This window comes from Schistocerca piceifrons, chromosome 6 (assembly GCF_021461385.2).
Source record: "Schistocerca piceifrons isolate TAMUIC-IGC-003096 chromosome 6, iqSchPice1.1, whole genome shotgun sequence".
Lineage (NCBI taxonomy): Eukaryota > Metazoa > Arthropoda > Insecta > Orthoptera > Acrididae > Schistocerca > Schistocerca piceifrons.
The window spans coordinates 299,948,952-299,968,449 of NC_060143.1; positions in this window are offsets into that span (position 1 = coordinate 299,948,952).

Consider the following 19,498-nt stretch of genomic DNA (forward strand, 5'->3'; position numbering starts at 1 on the left):
CGCGGTCCTCTGGGATTAACACTGACTACACTGATAAGCTAGAAGTTTATGACCAGTGCACACCGCAACGCTGGAGGCCACCTGGTGGTGTTAACGCTGCAGCAAAAGTATGTAAGCGGAGCTCCACTAAGGTAACCGATTTTGACAAAGGGCAGATTATTATCACGCAGAGCCTGTGAACGAGTATCTCCAGAACGGTGAAGATGGTCATCTGTTCACTTGCTTCCGTCATGAGCATCTACTGAAAGAGGTAGCAGCACAGTGAAACTACCACTAGGCGCTAAATGGTTCGAAGTCCACGATTGTTCACAGAAAGTGGCTTCGGAGGCTTGTCTGCTCTGTAAAGTAGGATAGATGGTGATCTGTGGCATTTTTGCCGAAAGAGCACAATGCTGGTGCACGCACGAGTATTTCGAAGCAGATCGTTCATCGTACGTTGTTGAACATGGAGCTCCACAGCCGACCATCCGTACATGTTCACATTTTCCCCAACGACATCGTCAAATACGACTGCAGTGGGCGCGGAACCATCGGAATTCGACGATCTCTTCGGGTGAGCCACATTTTTGGTACACTAGGTCGATGGTCGTCTCCACAAACGCCATCATGGAGGTGACGGTCGGCTCGAAACGTGCAGCGCGCCATGGACGCAGGCTGGTGGGAGCAGCATTACGCTATGGGAGACATTGTCATGCGCTTGCATGGGAGCTGTGGTAGTAATCGAAGACACGCTGACAGCTGCCAACCACCTGTATCGCTTCGTGCTTGATGTCTTCCCCGAAGGCGATGTCATCTTTGAGCAGCACAACTGTCCGTGTGTCGGAGACGGAACCATCCTACAGTGGTTTGAGGAGCATTATAGTGAACACATTTTGATGTCTCGGCGATCAAATTCTCCTGATGTAAATCCTATGAAACGTATCTCGGTCGCAATTGGGCGTCACCACCGCGCACGCACATTAGCGGCCTGTTATTTATGCAAATTACACGGCCTGTGCGCAGACATCTAATGCCACAAATCTTCACAAACCGACTAACAAACTGTCGGATCGCTGATATGTAGAATCAGTGATGTATTTAATTTCAAAGACGGACAAACAAGGTATTGAGCAGGTGGTCATAATGTTTTGGCTCATCAGTGTACGCGTGCGCTACGTGATGGTTGTTCAAAATGGCTCTGAGCACTATGGGACTTAACATCTGAGTCATCATAACCTAAGGACATCAGACACATCCATGCCCGAGGCAGGATTCGAGCCTGCTACCGTAGCGGTAGCGCGGTTCCAGACTGAAGCGCCTAGAACCGCTCAGCCACAGTAACCGGCCTGTGATTGTTCCCGGACGCCGACAAAAGTGAGCGTGAGTGACCCTGCTGGGCCCTGTTTAAAAACACCACACCAGCAAGAAAAGGTAGGCACTATTTTCTATTGACAACCTGAATGTCCGTTCCTACAAAAAGCCATGTCCCACTTAGAAACGAGTTCTGAGGAAACTCACCAAATCTGTTAGACTGTCATTACCTGTCTGATCCTAACAGCCAGCTACCTCCCACGAACGTACGCCTGCTCCCTTGGCGTCCTTCCTCAGACACCATAGCCTCTAATGGACACTACCGTTTTGGTGACCACCACCACTAACAGCTACAGTTCGAAAGGCGTTGTATTAAAATTAACCTGCCCATAAATGACTCCAGTACTGAGGCAATGACGACACGTAGTTTCCGAAACACTCTAGTCGCGGGGACTCATAGGAAATCGAGAGTCATGGTTTTTTATTTTAATTTACAACTTGATTCTCTAACAAATTAACTGTAGTGTGACAGTATCAATAACGGTGAACTCAATGAAGATGTCCTCCAACAAGTCAACGAGGAAAAAATACCAATAAAGAACATAATTAATCGAAGAGGTTGAATTATTTGGCACTACTTTTAACATTAGTGTTGCTGAAAACTATATTTGAAGTGATGGTGGAGGAAAGAATAGCAGGTGTCCATTTACAAATGGGTGTGCAACGCAGATCGTTGATGACATGGGATGCAGCATTTATGCTGAAATGAACACGATAGCTGGCAACGGGCATGAACAGAGAGATGCATCAAATCAACGTTAACCCTTTAATTGGGAAAGATGGCTTGCTCGTTTGTTTGTTAGACGGATATAGACATACGCAGCATTTTGTGGCTTGTAGCTAAAGGGAAAGATTAGATTAGATTAGATTTACTTTCATTCCAATTGATCCGTAGTGAGGAGGTCCTCCAGGATGTGGAACATGTCAGAAAAACAACAATACATGACAAATATTTAAACTAAAACAAATAAGCTAATGTACCATTCCACAGGTCCCAAGTGGAATGATCGTCATTTTTTAATGAACACTAAGAGTCATTTTACAAATACTATTGCACTGAATTTAAAATAAAAAAGTTTTTTATTTATTTATAAGGTAAGAAACATGTAATACAACTACTGTAATACTTATTTACAATGAACACATTACTGCACTGAAATGGTGCAGAAGTTAGATTATACTTACACACACACACACACACACACACACACACACACACACACACACACACACACAAATTTTCAGTGAACACATTACTGCACTGAAATTGTGCAGAAGATATGTTGTACTTATATACAAATCAGTTGGTTTTCCTCAGAAATTCATCAATGGAGTAGAAGGAGTTGGCCACCAATAAATCCTTTAGGCTTCTCTTAAACTGAATTTCATTGGTTGTTAAGCTTTTTATGGCTGCTGGCAAGTTATTGAAAATGTGTGTTCCTGAATAATGCACACCTTTTTGTACAAGACTAAGTGACTTTAAATCCTTGTGAAGATTATTCTTATTTCTAGTATTGATTCCATGAATTGAGCTATTGGTTTGAAAAAGTGATATATTTTTAATGACAAATTTCATTAAGGAATAAATATATTGGGAAGCTGTAGTTAGTATCCCTAGTTCCCTAAACAGGCTTCTGCAGGATGTTCTTGAGTTCACACCACATATAATTCTTACTGCACGTCCTTGTGCCCGGAAAACTTTAGCTTGGCTTGATGAATTACCCCAGAAAATAATCCCATATGACATTATGGAATGAAAGTAAGCATAGTATGCCAGCTTTTTCATTTTTATATCCCCTATGTCTGACAAAATTCGCATTGCAAACAGAGATTTGTTAAGACGCTTCAGCAGTTCTGTGGTGTGCTCCTCCCAGTTGAATTTATTATCAAGCTGTAATCCCAAGAATTTAACACCGTCCACTTCTTCTATCTTCTTGTCATCATATGTTAGACATATACTCTTGGGACACCCCTTACAAGTTCTGAACTGCATGTAGTGTGTTTTTTCAAAGTTTACCGACAAAGAATTGGCTAGGAACCAGTGATTAATGTCCACAAATATTTTATTGGCTGATCTTTCTAAGACTACACTTGATTTGCTATTTATTGCAATGTTTGTATCATCAGCAAACAAAACAAACTTGGCATCTGGTAATGTTACTGATGAAAGGTCATTGATATACACAAGAAAAAGTAAGGGCCCCAAAATGGAACCTTGTGGGACCCCACATGTAATTAGTTCCCAGTTGGATGATGCCTGATAGCTTGATACATGTCTCTTTCCTAATAACACCCTTTGTTTCCTGCCAGAGATATAAGATTTGAACCATTTTGCAGCATTTCCTGTTACACTATAATATTCTAGTTTACTTAAAAGGATATTGTGATTTACACAGTCAAATGCCTTTGACAGATCACAAAATATACCAGTTGCCTGCAATTTTTTGTCTAATGAATTAAGTACATTTTCACTGTAAGTGTAGATAGCCTTCTCAATATCAGAACCTTTTAGAAATCCAAACTGTGACTTTGACAGTATGTTATTTGAGATAAGATGGTTATAAAGACGACTGTACATTACTTTTTCGAAAATTTTTGAGAATGCTGGCAACAGTGAAATTGGACGGAAATTTGATGCTATTTCTTTATCTCCCTTCTTAAACAGTGGCTTAACTTCAGCATATTTCAGCCATTCAGGAAATATTCCACTGATAAACGACTGGTTACACAGATAGCTTAATATGTTACTTAGCTCAGAATCACATTCTTTAATTAACTTTGTTGATATTTCATCATACCCACTAGATGTTTTTGATTTTAAAGATTTTATGATGGACATTATTTCTGTTGGGGTAGTGAGGGTCAAATTCATATTATGGAAGTTACTTGAAATGTCTGGTCTAAGGTAATCCATAGCAGCATCTACCGAACCTGACAACCCCATCTTTTCAGTAACAGTTATAAAATGTTTGTTAAAAAGTTCTGCAACACTATACACATCTGTCACCAATGCATCATTTACTCTTAATGCTATTTGTTCCTCTTCATGTCTGGTTCTACCGGTCTCCTCCTTCACTATATCCCATATTGTCTTTATTTTGTTATCTGATATGACTATCTTTTCCTTGTAATATATTTGCTTTGACATCCGTATTACAGTCTTTAATATTTTGCAGTATTTCTTATAATGTGCTATAGCATCAACATTGGAAATGTTTCGGATTGACAGATACAGTTTTCTTTTTGTTTTACAAGATACCCCTATTCCTCGAGTAATCCATGGCTTCTTTGTAGACTTTGCTCTAACCTTGGTAAGTTTTGGGGGAAAGCAGTGTTCAAATAAGGTAAGCACTTTATTAGCAAAAATGTTATATTTTTCATTCATGCCATGAGCACTGTAAACATCAGTCCAGTGAATGTCTCTGAGGAGTGTCCTAAAATAATCAATTTTTGGCTTACTGATTACCCTCTTGAGCTCAGATTTAACAGATTTTATATCTTGTTCAGTATTAACATTTAACAGAAGGAACTGCATGTCATGGTCTGAGAGGCCATTGACTATTGGTTTTGTAATATAATTTTGTTCATTTGACTTTTCTATAAAGATATTATCAATGGCTGTTTGTGAGCAAGTGGTTATCCTAGTGGGGAACTTTACTGTGGGAATTAAGTTGAATGATAGTGTTACTAACTCAAATAGGTTCTTATTGGGAGAGTCTTTAAGGACATCTACATTGAAATCACCAGCAACCACTATTTCTTTGTTTTTGGTTGTTAAATGGGCCAGTACAGCTTCAAGGTGGTTTACAAACAGATTAAAGTTACCTGCAGGTGCTCGATATACACTTAATATTATGAAAGATTTTTTGTGAAATTCTAATTCTGTTGCACATGCTTCCATATGCTGTTCTAGGCAAAATTTATGAATGTCTATGTTCTTAAATTTATGACAGTTCCTGATGAATGTGGCAACTCCTCCTTTCTCCATTTCTGATCTACAATAGTGAGATGCTAACCTAAACCCTGTAACACTTAAAAGTTCTATACCAGTGGTCACATGATGTTCAGAGAGGCAGATTATGTCAGCTGGGTTTGAAGACTCTAATTCATCTATGCAGATAGTTAATTCATTAATTTTATTTCTCAGTCCTCGAATATTTTGATGCAATAAAGATAGCTGACATTTCACATTGACTGACTTAAAATTGGATGGAGTTAAAATATCTGCTGACAGTTGAAAATTCTTAACCAATGGCTGTTTATGTTGATGTAATAAGCTGGAATTATGTTTTTTGATTTCTTTCTCAAACTGAAGGTTTGTCTCAGTTCTAACCTCTCTTAAAATTTGTTTTCTTTCTGTCCTCCCTACCCTAAAAAAGGGTCTTTTCTGAATCCTATAACCACTGGTATTTTACCACTCATGACAGTGCCTCCCCCCTTTAACTTTCCTGCTATTTCCCCAGCCAATTTACCCTTCCCCTTCCTGTTGAGGTGAGGGGAAGGGTAAATTGGCTGGGGAAAGACTAGATTCAGGTCGGCAGGTGTTAGAATGCTATTAATTAATGCTGCCTCCACTATATGACAACTCTCGTTAGTCAAGATAATGTAGTCTCGCCCAGTTTTAATGTTTTTCATTGTTTACACTGGTAAGAACACGGGTTTCGGCAGTAATTATCCTGAATGGAAAATAATTTCTCGTGTTGCTTTGGAATGTGCTCGTGATTTGCTCGAAAGGGGTTGTTGTATGAGGGCTATTTTTATCATCAACTTCTGATCTGCCGCGAAATTGAAACCACAGTGAAAATCAATAACGTTCTATTTGCAGCGTTTAGCTACACCTTTCCGTTACTTTTCTAGATAGTTGTTGCTCCGACTTAGACATCTGTCGTAGCGTGGTACCGACTTTCCAACACCTTCATAACAGAGGGCAACCGCCTGTGAATTCTGCCAATTCCCTACACTGGTTTGAAGTTTTTGTCTGTCCAAAATGTTGTCCTCATAGACAGCTGCTCCTGCGAAAAAAGAGATGAAAATCAGGGAGAGCCAAGTCCAGGCTGTATGGTGGGTGATCAAATACTTCCCATCGTCCCATCGAAAACGCTGTAGGAGCGTATTCATTGCACCTGTAGTATGCAGCTGAGAATTGTCGCGAAGAAAGAAACGCTTGACACATTATGTGAACTGCATGAAATCACGCGAAACCCCTCGGCAGGACTTCAAATTTGATGAGAGACACTACTATCCATGTATCTTTACGTGCTCACTGTGACGAAAGTGCGACCTGACGCGATAAGCAAGCATACTGTAAGCTTATTATAAAACATTATTTGCATAAGAGAAAACTGAATACATTGATTTCGGCAACTTTCTCCTCATGTAACATGTACCTTATATAACGTATTCAACTGCTCGGCAAAACTGACTATTGGTTGGCCCTGTGTTGCGGGTATGAGCAGTGTCGCGAAATAAAACTCAACTTCATGAAATGCAAAATTTGGAATAAAAGAAACTGAATCTAATTAAATGCCAAAAGAACCTTATTGTGTAGTCAATGAAAACTATATAACTAAAACTCAGTATCGAAGTAAATTATGAACGTTGCGTGATGTGAAGTGTAATGATTGACTTGGAATATCCGCAAAAATAAATTACTGCACTACATGGAAGAAAACAACTGTTTGAAATTACCAGTACATTTCAATGAAAATTAATATACTTGCTAGCACTACATCAGACAATCGCGTCTATACACCATTTGCTCAAGAATGCAAGGTGAGACCTGCCCTGAAATAAAAGTGACTCACCTTTTGCTCAGCGTGCTGTTTTTGTGTCTGGAGTACTGTCGTTCTCGAAAGCAAATGGTTCAAATGGCTCTGAGCACTATGGGACTAAACATCTGTGGTCATCAGTCCCCTAGATCTTAGAACTAAAACCTAACTAACCTAAGGACATCACACACATCCATGCCCGAGGCAGGATTCGAACCTGCGAAAGCAAATACAAATCAGCAGATGCTGCTCACTACTAATTTCTTACTTTTTGCTTATTAGAGACAATCTGCGACTTTATGTGGCGTAAGGCGCACACGACACAACACAAAACTTTACTATGAATCATGGAGGTAGGTTTTATTTTAAAGAAATCGTTTTTTTAGAAATGAAATTCTGATTTTCACAAAATCACCGCTGAACATAAGAAGACTCTAAGGATTACAAAATTCTGTCATTACAACAATTACAAATATACCTTTAAAATTCCTCCAAAATCTTCTCCATCAGTATAAAGAACAAGAAAGTGATACAAATGAAGTTTCATCTCCATAACAAAGTATTACAAGTTGTTTCTCCCAGATTCAGAAATAACTCAACTGATTGCTATTACGTCTTCGATAATAATACCCCATAGCTGCACAACCGACTGATTAGCAAATCAGTCAAAGCTGGAACTAAACACAGAGTCAGGGTTCTTATTCGCTACTCATGTAGTACGGTCATTCATCTTTGTGCCAGTACAGTAAAGATGAATTATTTACAATGATGCAAAACATATGAGAACCTTGCAAAACCAGAGACACCGCGCAATACATCCGCGCAAAGCTTCATCAGATTTTCACTGTGCTTTTAACTTCGCAACCGATCAGAGGATGGAAAGAAAAGCAGCCCTCATATTTATCTGTACAAGTGGTACACTAGTTCAGATTTGGCCGACAGACTTAGAAGGACATAAGAATTTGGGAGACGTGGATAGCACCGATTCCTAGTTGCAATGATAAAGATTGAAAAAGTGTCGGCTACTGTGGGAATCAGCACCGACACAAACAATGTGAGAAACTGCGATGGCCGGTGGCGGGAATCCAAAATGATCTGTACATCTGACTAATAGAATTATTTATTTCTAAAAATTAAGCCGGCCGGTGTGGCCGTGCAGTTCTAGGCGTTTCAGTCTGGAACCGCGTGACCGCTATGATCGCAGGTTCGAATCCTGCCTCGGGCATGGATGTGTGTGATGTCTTTAGGTTAGTTAGGTTTAATTAGTTCTAAGTTCTAGGCGACTGATGACCTCAGAAGTCGCATAGTGCTCAGAGCCATTTGAACCATTTTTCTAAAAATTAAAGGAACATAAGTTATCGTTATGGGGTGGGTTGATGTGCTACCCGTGCCTCCTACAAGCAGTTACCTTACCCACTACTACTAGTCGCAGAATGCAGGCCAAGTATCGTCTTTCTATTACTCACAAGGGAACCTCCCCATCGCACCCCCCTCAGATTTAGTTATAAGTTGGCACAGTGGCTAGGCCTTGAAAAACTGAACGCAGATCAATCAAGAAAACAGGATGAAGTTGTATGGAACTATGAAAAAAATAAGCAAAATATACAAACTGAGTAGTCCATGCGCAAGATAGGCAACACCAAGGTTCATATGATGTTACGAGCGCCGTGGTCCCGTGGTTAGCGTGAGCAGCTGTGGAGTGATGGGTTCTTGGTTTAATTCTACCTTGGAGTGAAAAGTTTAACTTTTTATTTTCAGACAATTATCAAAGTTCAGGCACTCACACATAAACAACTTCGCTCTCCAAAATTCCAGGACATGTTCAGATTTGCTTGGACATATGCAGGATTTGACGGTTTACACACGGAAAAATTTGAAAACGTTAAAAACAAATGTTTTGACAGAGCACAGGGAAAACTGTGCGACTCAAACTGCTGCATTCATTTGTTGCAGTTTATGTGACAAACTCTTATGTTTACATCATTTTTTGGGAGTGATTATCACATCCACAAGAAAACCTAAATCGGGTAAGGTAGAAGAATCTTTTTACCCATTCGCCAAGTGTACAAGTTAGGTGGGTCGACAAAATATTCCTGTCATGTGACGCACATGCCGTCACCAGAGTCGTATAGAATATATCAGACGTGTTTTCCTGTGGAGGAATCGGTTGACCTATGACCTTGCGATCAAATGTTTTCGGTTCCCATTGGAGAGGCACGTCCTTTCGTCTACTAATCGCACGGTTTTGCGGTGCGGTCGCAAAACACAGACACTAAACTTATTACAGTGAACAGAGACGTCAATGAACGAACGGACAGATCATAACTTTGCGAAAATAAAGAAAGTAAAGTTTTCACTCAAGGGAAGACTTGAACCAAAGACCTCTCGTTCCGCAGCTGCTCACGCTAACCACGGGACCATGGCGCTCCTGAGTTCGTATTATCCTTGATGTTACCTATGTTGCACATGGACTACTCAGTTTGTGTATTTTGCGTATTTTTTTCATAGTTCCACAGAACTTTTTCCTGTTTTCTCGATTGATCTGTGTTCAGTTTTTCAAGGCCTATCCACTGTGCCAACTTATAACTAAATCTGAGGGGGGTGCGATGGGGAGGTTCCCTTGTCAGTACTGATGCTCCAGAAGTCTGCGACCGTCCTGGGCTCGACCAACGATGGGCGGGTGGTTAAGTCAGCGTTGACAGGGGGCGCTGAACTCTGTCTCCATGGAGGTGTGGTGCTGACCTTTTCATTGGTGCCCGGATCAGCGCCTTCTTGATGCCGTTCCGCGGCGCTGCACTGGTCAGTGTGCAGTCGATGCTTTATGATGGCACAATTAGTCTCGGGAAACAGTTGTCCGCGCGCTCTCCACAACAAAGATCATCGGTTGTACGTCCACCTCGAACACCAAGAGTGACTCGTCTCATAGTCATCTGTCTCCAGAATTGTTGCCAAGAAGGACGAGAAAAAGAGACCATCGAAGATGTGCGGGGTATGCATGACAAGAGAGCTTACAAAAGAGACACATTGTTGTGTGTAATGTCGACGTCGTTTATGTCACAGTTGATCACACAGAAAAAGAACAGTAATTTAATTCTCTTTTTCAATACATACTGTTCTTTCAGTGTTTACCACCAAGTCTTCGTTGAAAGTAAAGTAGCAAGTGTTTTTAACCCCTTCGTGGGATGTTACATCTGTGATCGAATCGTCAGGTGGGTCTTAACAGGCCGCCAATATGGGTACAGACTCCTTTCGTAGACGACCGCTTCGGTAACAGAATCAAATGATTTCTGCAGCCGCCATCAACACGTTGACAGATACTGACCATGTAGCTGCTTGTTGCAAGTCATTCCAGACAAAAATAAATACTAGAGAACAGTAATTAAACCGGGAGCAGTTTACGGCTCTGGATGCCTAACACTGAAAAAAGAGAACAAGAAGAACTCGAAAAGAAAGAAAGCAAAAAGAAAAATTGGTGGACCACAAAAGAACAAAAATAGCAAGTGGACGAAGATGAGAAATGAAATCGATTCAGAAACGTAGAAACAATCACAGGCACAATAAGATAGAGGAGATTAAAGTTTTAGGTCATATTTACATAATGAATGGCCTTGGACTAACGAAAAAAATTTTAAATTTCATTTTCAAAGTAAAGAAATTGGCCATGTAGGAATAGGACTCACGCTCTGACGGTTCGTTACAAACTTAGTTATGTATACCATAGACAGTTCGTGGAGAATCTCGACGATTTTTGCCTGTTATTGACATTGATACTGGCAGGATACTGGTCACTGGAATTCCAAGAATTTCGAGTGTTTTAGTTTTAGGACTGAAGTAGGATAAAAAATGACAAAAAAGTTCTTCGTGTGATATAATTATAAATTAATAATTTTCGGGTTTTTTCTTTTACTTGTACTATGAAACCTTGCTTGCTGCCAAATTTCATGATTCCATGTCAACTGGAAGTACCCTATAGGGTTTGTTGACTGAATTCGCGAGTATCAAAATATGTGACGTAAATGGCCGTACGTTTTGATTGCATTGACACAGAAACTTCAATTTCTTATACCCAAAAGGAACCGTAGACTTTAATGTGTGACGTGAATTTCAACTTTATACGTCTACTCGTTCCTGAGAAAAAGGATTTTCGTCGGACAAACAGATAGACAGACAGAAATACAGACGGACAACATCCTATCAGATTTCCGTTTTCACCGAGTGAACTGTCTGACTCCAATTCATTGCTGGATGTCTGGAACAGAAAAGAAGGGATTCGAGATAACTTAACGTCAAAGAAGAGGAAAATTTGAGGCTACTGATCAACACTGAAAAATTTCTTGTCCGACAACAAAAACCATAACGTAGAAGGGTGATGTCAAATGAACAGGGGTAGGTCATCAGCCAATGCATGAATAAGTGCTGGGAACATAAGAAGAAAGAGACTGAACCTTAGTCAGCCCGCATCTCGTGGTCGTGCGGTAGCGTTTTCGCTTCCCATGCCCGGGTTCCCGGGTTCGATTCCCGGCGGGGTCAGGGATTTTCTCTGCCTCGTGATGGCTGGGTGTTGTGTGCTGTCCTTAGGTTAGTTAGGTTTAAGTAGTTCTAAGTTCTAGGGGACTGATGACCATAGATGTTATGTCCCATAGTGCTCAGAGCCATTTGAATTGAACCTTAGTCGTATGTTCTAAACTGTCTAACGATCCTAACTCACTTCAGTTACGGCCCATATATCGAAGTCAACAAAGAATTGTTTTTGACGAGGAACCGAGGCACGTAGCACGCTTGCGTCAGCCGGCACTAACGGAAATTACCTACCGAGGCAGCGGAGCGCGCCCGAGAAATACCCACTCAACAGGTCAGATTCGGTGACCGTAATGACAACAGATGTCAATAGAGAATCAGGGCATCACTGAGAGCTGCCTGCCTACGGCAGCAGGTGGTCGCCCGAATCTCGCGAGATCTCGCGGGCGGCGTCCCGGCCGCCATTAGGCTGTTAATTGGCGGTGCCGGGTTACTGGCAGCAGGAAGCGGCGGACAAGTGCCGCTAATTGGACGCGGCCCTTCTTGTTCTCGGCGACCTCTCCCCCCCTCTTAAGCCCTCACATTATGCATCTGGCGCCCGGCGCCGCCAGACAGACGCGGGGGTCGGGGACGCGCTGCGGCGCCAGCACTCGCCGGCGCGCCGCTTAAGCTGCAGCTTCCGGAATCGCTTGGCGGGCGCCGGCGCTCAGTCGATATCGCTGCGAGGGGCGCTGGGCCGCTGCCGGCGCCTGCCTTCACTCCCTCCGCTAGATCTACGTAAATACTCCGCAGGCTAGTGCGCAGCAGTGGCGGAGGGTACTTCGTGACAATAAAAACACACACTCCAATCACATTCCCGAATCCCTGAATAACCACCTTTTGCAGCGCGGCTCCACGGATGACGGTTATCGCTGAAACAACCGGTTTACGATCGTAGCGTTTTTCTTCAACGCCACTTCAACCGGACTACTAAAACCCCGCAAAATGAGCAATTTAAGAAATAACCGATTTTTCGGTTTTTTATTCCTATTATTTCCTGTATTAAACGTAGAAATCGAAGAAAGATTGAAAAATTTTGAGTCCCTCAGTTTTAAGATACATACACTCAAAATATTAAATTAGATAGGCATATAAAAGAAAACATAGCTCGTCCACTGTATGCTGCTTTTCTCAAAAAATGTTAAGTCTTTGACTACAACGAAAAATCACCAGTGTTCTCTTATTGATTCCAATTATTTGAAACTCTGCTCAAAAATCATGTAACAATCTGCGATCATGCGATGTCTAACTGGACGTTATAATGATCATTCCTAAAGAGTGAACACTGAGGTTCAAGAACTTTGTTAATCTGTCCATTCTCAAGAGGTGCAAGAAGATATGTTGACACCGGCAGCTGATCAGCTGTTTTCAATGAAAAGCTATAAAGAAACTGTTAAGTTTATCCCTATATTATGTCACAAATTCGTTATGGCTCCTCTCTTTTTTAATCTTTTAAAGCAAATGGAGCACTGTACTTCATTTATACTGCACTTCCGGAAGGGGATGTTGCCATTCTGTAATACAACGGATGTCTGAAGACAACAGTGAGAAACTAACGTATAGACCAGATGAGGCAAGTCTTGCACACTACATGTACACACGTTGAAGCGACTCAACAGAGCCGTTCCATAAGCACTTCCCCCCAACTAAAGCCGTTATGGCCGGCCGGAGTGGCCGCGCGGTTCTAGGCGCTTCAGTCTGGGGCCGAGCGACCGCTACGTTCGCAGGTTCGAATCCTGCCTCGGGCATGGATGTGAGTGATGTCCTTAGGTTAGTTAGGTTCAAATAGTTCTGAGTCCTAGGGGACTGATGACCTCCACGGTTAAGTCCCATAGTGCTCAGAGCCATTTGAACCATTTAAAGTCATTATGAATTATGTGGACCACCGTGTAACTGTGGGTGAGCGTAAGAACCACCCCAGAACGCTTGAGTAGGTGGACTTACGGCAGAAAAATGTTTTTTCTTGCCTCAAAACCAAGTATTTTGCAAAAGGTCATCAGTGTTTGATTGTATCACGTCATTTATTATGTTCCACGTTTCCACATATACCTATACCTATTTCTTTCCCTGAACCGTCTTGCGTGTATGAATGTAAACAAATGAACATTTGAATGTCTTTTCCATTAATTTGTTGTGGAAGTTGAGTTGGTCGTCGTCTGCTAGAGCGAGGGCTGGGTGCTCGCTGTTTGGAGGGGAGAGCAGGATGACCAACTCAAGATCCTTATACCTGGGCAGAGAGGTCTATTCTTCCTGGAGATGGTATTGTTGGTTTGTCAGGTTGGTGACGGAAGGTCTCTCTGGTTTCCGTTTTCACGTGGAAGCCGGTGGAACCTTTGTGGGGGGGAAGGCATTCTGCTGCTAGTTACTGGAGATTAGTCCTATGTTGCTTTGCTAGGAACTTCCGTTGTAAATAGCCTGATATATTTAAGTTTTCTTAATCTGAAACACTATGAATCTCCCAGTGCCTTTGTGCTATGACGTAGCAGTAGTAGCTGACGATTATGCGCAATTTTTGCGCTGATCGGACTTGGCTTTGCTCCAGTAGAACAACGTGGTGCAATTCACACACCACAGAACTTTTCAGCGTGCTTAAGTCAGGATAACGTCCCCACGCTTTGTGTGAAAAGTAAGGGTGATTATTTCTTCATGCGTATGTGTTTTTCAATTTCTTTACACCTTTGATTTTTAAACTAATCGTCGTGCCTTTTATTCGAATTGTAATGGATGTCGTTATTTGAAGAGCCACCTGCTCAACCTTTCATGTACAATAAGTTTCTTTCGGTGTGACTTTAAGTAATTAAATTTATGGTATTGTTTGTGAATTCTCGGAGTTCTCATGCAAGTGCGGAAATATGGCGGAACAAGTCTATTGTGTGAGAACTACGTTGTTAAGGAATATGTGGAGGCCTTCCGCCAGACCAGATCATCCCCCATCGATGTGATTTATGCGCCTGCTATTCTGTGATGGTTACGCACTCTCTCTGCCCACCTTTCCTCCTTTGCATGCGAGTGCTGGTTGTGGTTTCTTGCTAGAGTCCATCTTCTGAGTCTGAACCGAATCACTCAGTGTGTGGCCATCCCCTTGTTACTAAATGTCCTTTTCCTTCCGTTGAATTTTACAAGTGTTACGATCTTCTCATTAAAGAGAAGCAGGTTATTTTGTTCCAAGATCAGGCAACTGTTTTTCTCTTACAATGTAGTTGATTCCCTCCATTACTGAGCACTATTAATTGAATAAACCAATGATAAGCTGTACACCATCAATCCTGCGTATTATTTCACGACCGTAAATTCGCGGCCGGCCGGAGTGGCCGAGCGGTTAAAGGCGCTACAGTTTGGAACCGCACGACCGCTACGGTCGCAGGTTCGAATCCTGCCTCGGGCATGGATGTGTGTGATGTCCTTAGGCTAGTTAGGTTTAAGTAGTTCTAAGTTCTAGGGGACTTATGACCACAGCAGTTGAGTCCCATAGTGCTCAGAGCCATTTGAACCATTTTTGAACCGTAAATTCGCGGTTGCAGTTGTAAAATCAATATGAGTACTCTGTTCATTTTTATATTTTTTGACGAGTCATTGCATAAGGGCAGTAATAAAAGAAATGGTGAAAATCACCAGAACAACTTAATTAAGTGATCAAGGAAAAAGGGGGAAAACAATTGTAGATCCCTTTTTTTTTATAAAAAATTTCCAGCTTGGTCGATTATCTTGTCTTAAGAGTCGGCATAGGTTGGTGGCGGCCCTGAAATTCCATCATGTTACTCGTAATTGTAAGTATGAATGCCCCAAGGTACTATAATCAGCATACCGATTCATGGGTCCTAGGTCATGTTGCTAGTGCAGACTCTGTGCAAGACCTAAGCATCCTACTTACAACGTACCATCTAATAGGCCACCCCACATGAGAACAGGAACATTATTGTGTAAGCAATTGTTGCTCCTTTTCGTCGGCACTGTTATTATAATAGCACTGATCACTTTCCGATTTACTATAATACTACTATACTACTACTATAATAACGCAATATTTCAAAAAAATGTAAATTTTCAAATAAAAGTTACTCGTTCTTTAAATAACGTTTATTTAACAGAGAAATATTTTAGCACTTCCGCAATGACTAATTGATTTTTTACGCGGTTATTAGTAAAAAATAAAAACACCTGTGATAATTGATAGCAGAGAAATGCCGAAAAATACCGATTATTCAGAACAGAAATATCGTTATCGGTTTCAACTGGTCGGGTATTGACATCCCTACGCAGAGAACTGAGAGAGGTGCGGGAAGAGAGTCAGTGGGGTTCTGCAAGATACCGACAGGTATGTGGGTGGAGCCATGCCGACTCCAGTACCGCGTCCAGATGCGCTGGGTTTCCCGACAGAGGATGCATGGCGCGAACAGCCCGTTCGAGGAGGCGTCACATATTTTCGACTGGGTTTAAATTGGGGGTGTGCCAATAGAGTACGGTAAACTCATCCCGGTGTTCTTCGAACGACACTGCATTGTCCTACTGGTAGATGCCACCGTAGATGCCACCGTTCCGAGTAGTAACATATTGCATGTAGTGGTGGACATGATCCCTAGGGATAGAGGCATACTTGTGTTGATCCAGTGTGCCTTCCAGAATGATGAGATCGCCTAGGCAATGCCATGAAAACATTCCCCCAAACCATAACGCTTCCTCCTCTGGCTAGGACACTTCAGACAATTTCTGCAGCGTATTTGCTTTCGGACGTTTCATTCCGATGGAGCATAAAACGTGATCCATCTGAAAGAGCCACCTCATGGACGTCCAGTTGTGGTATTCGAGTACAAATTCCGGCCTTTGTCGCCAATGAACAGTAGCCAGCATGGTGCATTAAGCAGACTGCAGTTGCGGATGCCCATACACAGCTACGTTCGCTGAAGGGTCGTTCAGGGGACACTGTTATTAACTCCTTGCTTCATCTGGGTGTTCAGTTGCTCAATAGTCGCACGTATATTCGCACGTACATATCTCCGCAGCCATCAATGTCGCTGACATCCGTGGCCCGTCACAGTTGCCTCGGCACCGCTTTTGGATAGCGCCATTGTGCCACGCACGATATACTTCACCGACGGCAGCACGCGAGCTTGCAGTCTCAGCAGTTTCGGAACTGTTTCCACCGTTGCAACAAAAGCCAATGTTCATGACCTTTTGAACGTCACATAAATCACTCCGCTTCCGCATTGCGACAGTGACTGCACTGTTTTCCGCGTCCCCCCTACACGCTTTGTATAATCTCCACTGCTAGAGCCGCCACCTGTGACTGGTTATTGCACGTTGAGAGCGAACACAGGAGGTGGTCACATTAACGGAACTGGACCGTGTAATTTCGTGTGGCTCAAGAGCATGGTGCAAAACCCTAAATTGGACACCACTTTTCCGCCTTTTGTGTCCCTTACGTATGCCTGTAATCCAACCAGAGAAAAAGTTCCCATAGTTTAGCGTGGAATCCGAACCATGTATCATTCTGGTAAATATTCACGTCATTGAGAGATAGAGGCCGGGTTAAACGTAGACTGAAAATTTCGATGGTCTCCCGGTACTCGATACGCGACTTTCCGGTCTCCAGGCATGCACTTTGCCGCTAGAGCACCTGACCGATACTTAGTAGCAATGTCTGCGAATCAACATTGTATTGAATGAGGGAGAAATTACAGTTTATGTCCGAAGGGTAATATCTCTCATCTCACTCTCGTTATACCTACGTGAGATATACAATACTCGCAATAGAAGTACGCTTTTTCTTTTTTTTTTCTTCTGACTGGTTTGAGGCGTTTCACCACTATTACCCCTCATCTGTCAATCTCTTCATCTCAGAGAAACGTACTCAACTTCCTCTGTTATTTGCTGTCTACACTGTTGTTGCTGCGGTCGTTAGTCCGAAGACTGGTTTGAAGCAGCTCTCCATGCTGCTCTATCCTGTGCAAGCTTCTCCATCTCCAAATACCTACTGCAACCTCAATCCTTCTGAATCTGCTTACTGTATTCATCTCTTTCGCTCCCTCTACGATTTTCATCCCTACACTTTCTTGCGGTATTAAATTGGTGGTCCGTTGATGTCTCAGAATGTATGCTATCAATCGATCCCCTCTTTTATCAAGTTGTGCCACAAATTTATTGTCTCCCCAGTTCCCTTCAGTAACTCCTCGTTAGTTACGCTATCTACCCATTTAATCTACAGCATTCTTCTGTACCATCACATTTGAAAAGCTTCTATTCTCTTCTGGTCTTAACTGTTTATCGTCCATGATACACTCCATGTAAATAGTTTTAGAAAAGACTTCTTAGCACTCAAATCTATATTGGATGTTAAGAAATTTCTTTGTTGCAGAAATGCTTTTCTTGTCTTTGCTTGTCTACATTTTAAATTCTCTCTACTTCGGCCATCATCCGTTATTTTGTTGGCCGAATAGTAAACCTCATCTACTACATTAAGTGTCTCATTTCCTAATCTAATTACCTGAGCGTCACCTGATTTAATTCGACTAAATTCCATTGTTTTGCTTTCGTTGATGTTCATCTTACAGGGTGTTTCAAAAATGACCAGTATATTTGAAACGGCAATAAAAACTAAACGAGCAGCGATAAAAATACACCGTTTGTTGCAATATGCTTGGGACAACAGTACATTTTCAGGCGGACAAACTTTCGAAATTACAGTAGTTACAATTTTCAACAACAGATGGCACTGCAAGTGATGTGAAAGATATAGAAGACAACGCAGTCTGTGGGTGCGCCATTCTGTACGTCGTCTTTCTGCTGTAAGCGTGTGCTGTTCACAACGTGCAAGTGTGCTGTAGACAACATGGTTTATTCCTTAGAACAGAGGATTTTTCTGGTGTTGGAATTCCACCGCCTAGAACACAGTGTTGTTGTAACAAGACGAAGTTTTCAACGGAGATTTAATGTAACCAAAGGACCGAAAAGCGGTACAATAAAGGATCCGTTCGAAAAATTTCAACGGACTGGGAACGTGACGGATGAACGTGCTGGAAAGGTAGGGCGACCGCGTACGGCAACCACAGAGGGCAACGCGCAGCTAGTGCAGCAGATGATCCAACAGCGGCCTCGGGTTTCCGTTCGCCGTGTTGCAGCTGCGGTCCAAATGACGCCAACGTCCACGTATCGTCTCATGTGCCAGAGTTTACACCTCTATCCATACAAAATTCAAACGCGGCAACTCCTCAGCGCCGCTACCATTGCTGCACGAGAGACATTCGCTAACGATATAGTGCACAGGATTGATGACGGCGATATGCACGTGGGCAGCATTTGGTTTACTGACGAAGCTTATTTTTACCTGGATGGCTTCGTCAATAAACAGAACTGGCGCATATGGGGAACCGAAAAGCCCCATGTTGCAGTCCCATCGTCCCTGCATCCTCAAAAAGTACTGGTCTGGGCCGCCATTTCTTCCAAAGGAATCATTGGCCCATTTTTCAGATCCGAAACGATTACTGCATCACGCTATCTGGACATTCTTCGTGAATTTGTGGCGGTACAAACTGCCTTAGACGACACTGCGAACACCTCGTGGTTTATGCAAGATGGTGCCCGGCCACATCGCACGGCCGACGCCTTTAATTTCCTGAATGAATATTTCGATGATCGTGTGATTGCTTTGGGCTATCCGAAACATACAGGAGGCGGCGTGGATTGGCCTCCCTATTCGCCAGACATGAACCCCTGTGACTTCTTTCTGTGGGGACACTTGAAAGACCAGGTGTACCGCCAGAATCCAGAAACAATTGAACAGCTGAAGCAGTACATCTCATCTGCATGTGAAGCCATTCCGCCAGACA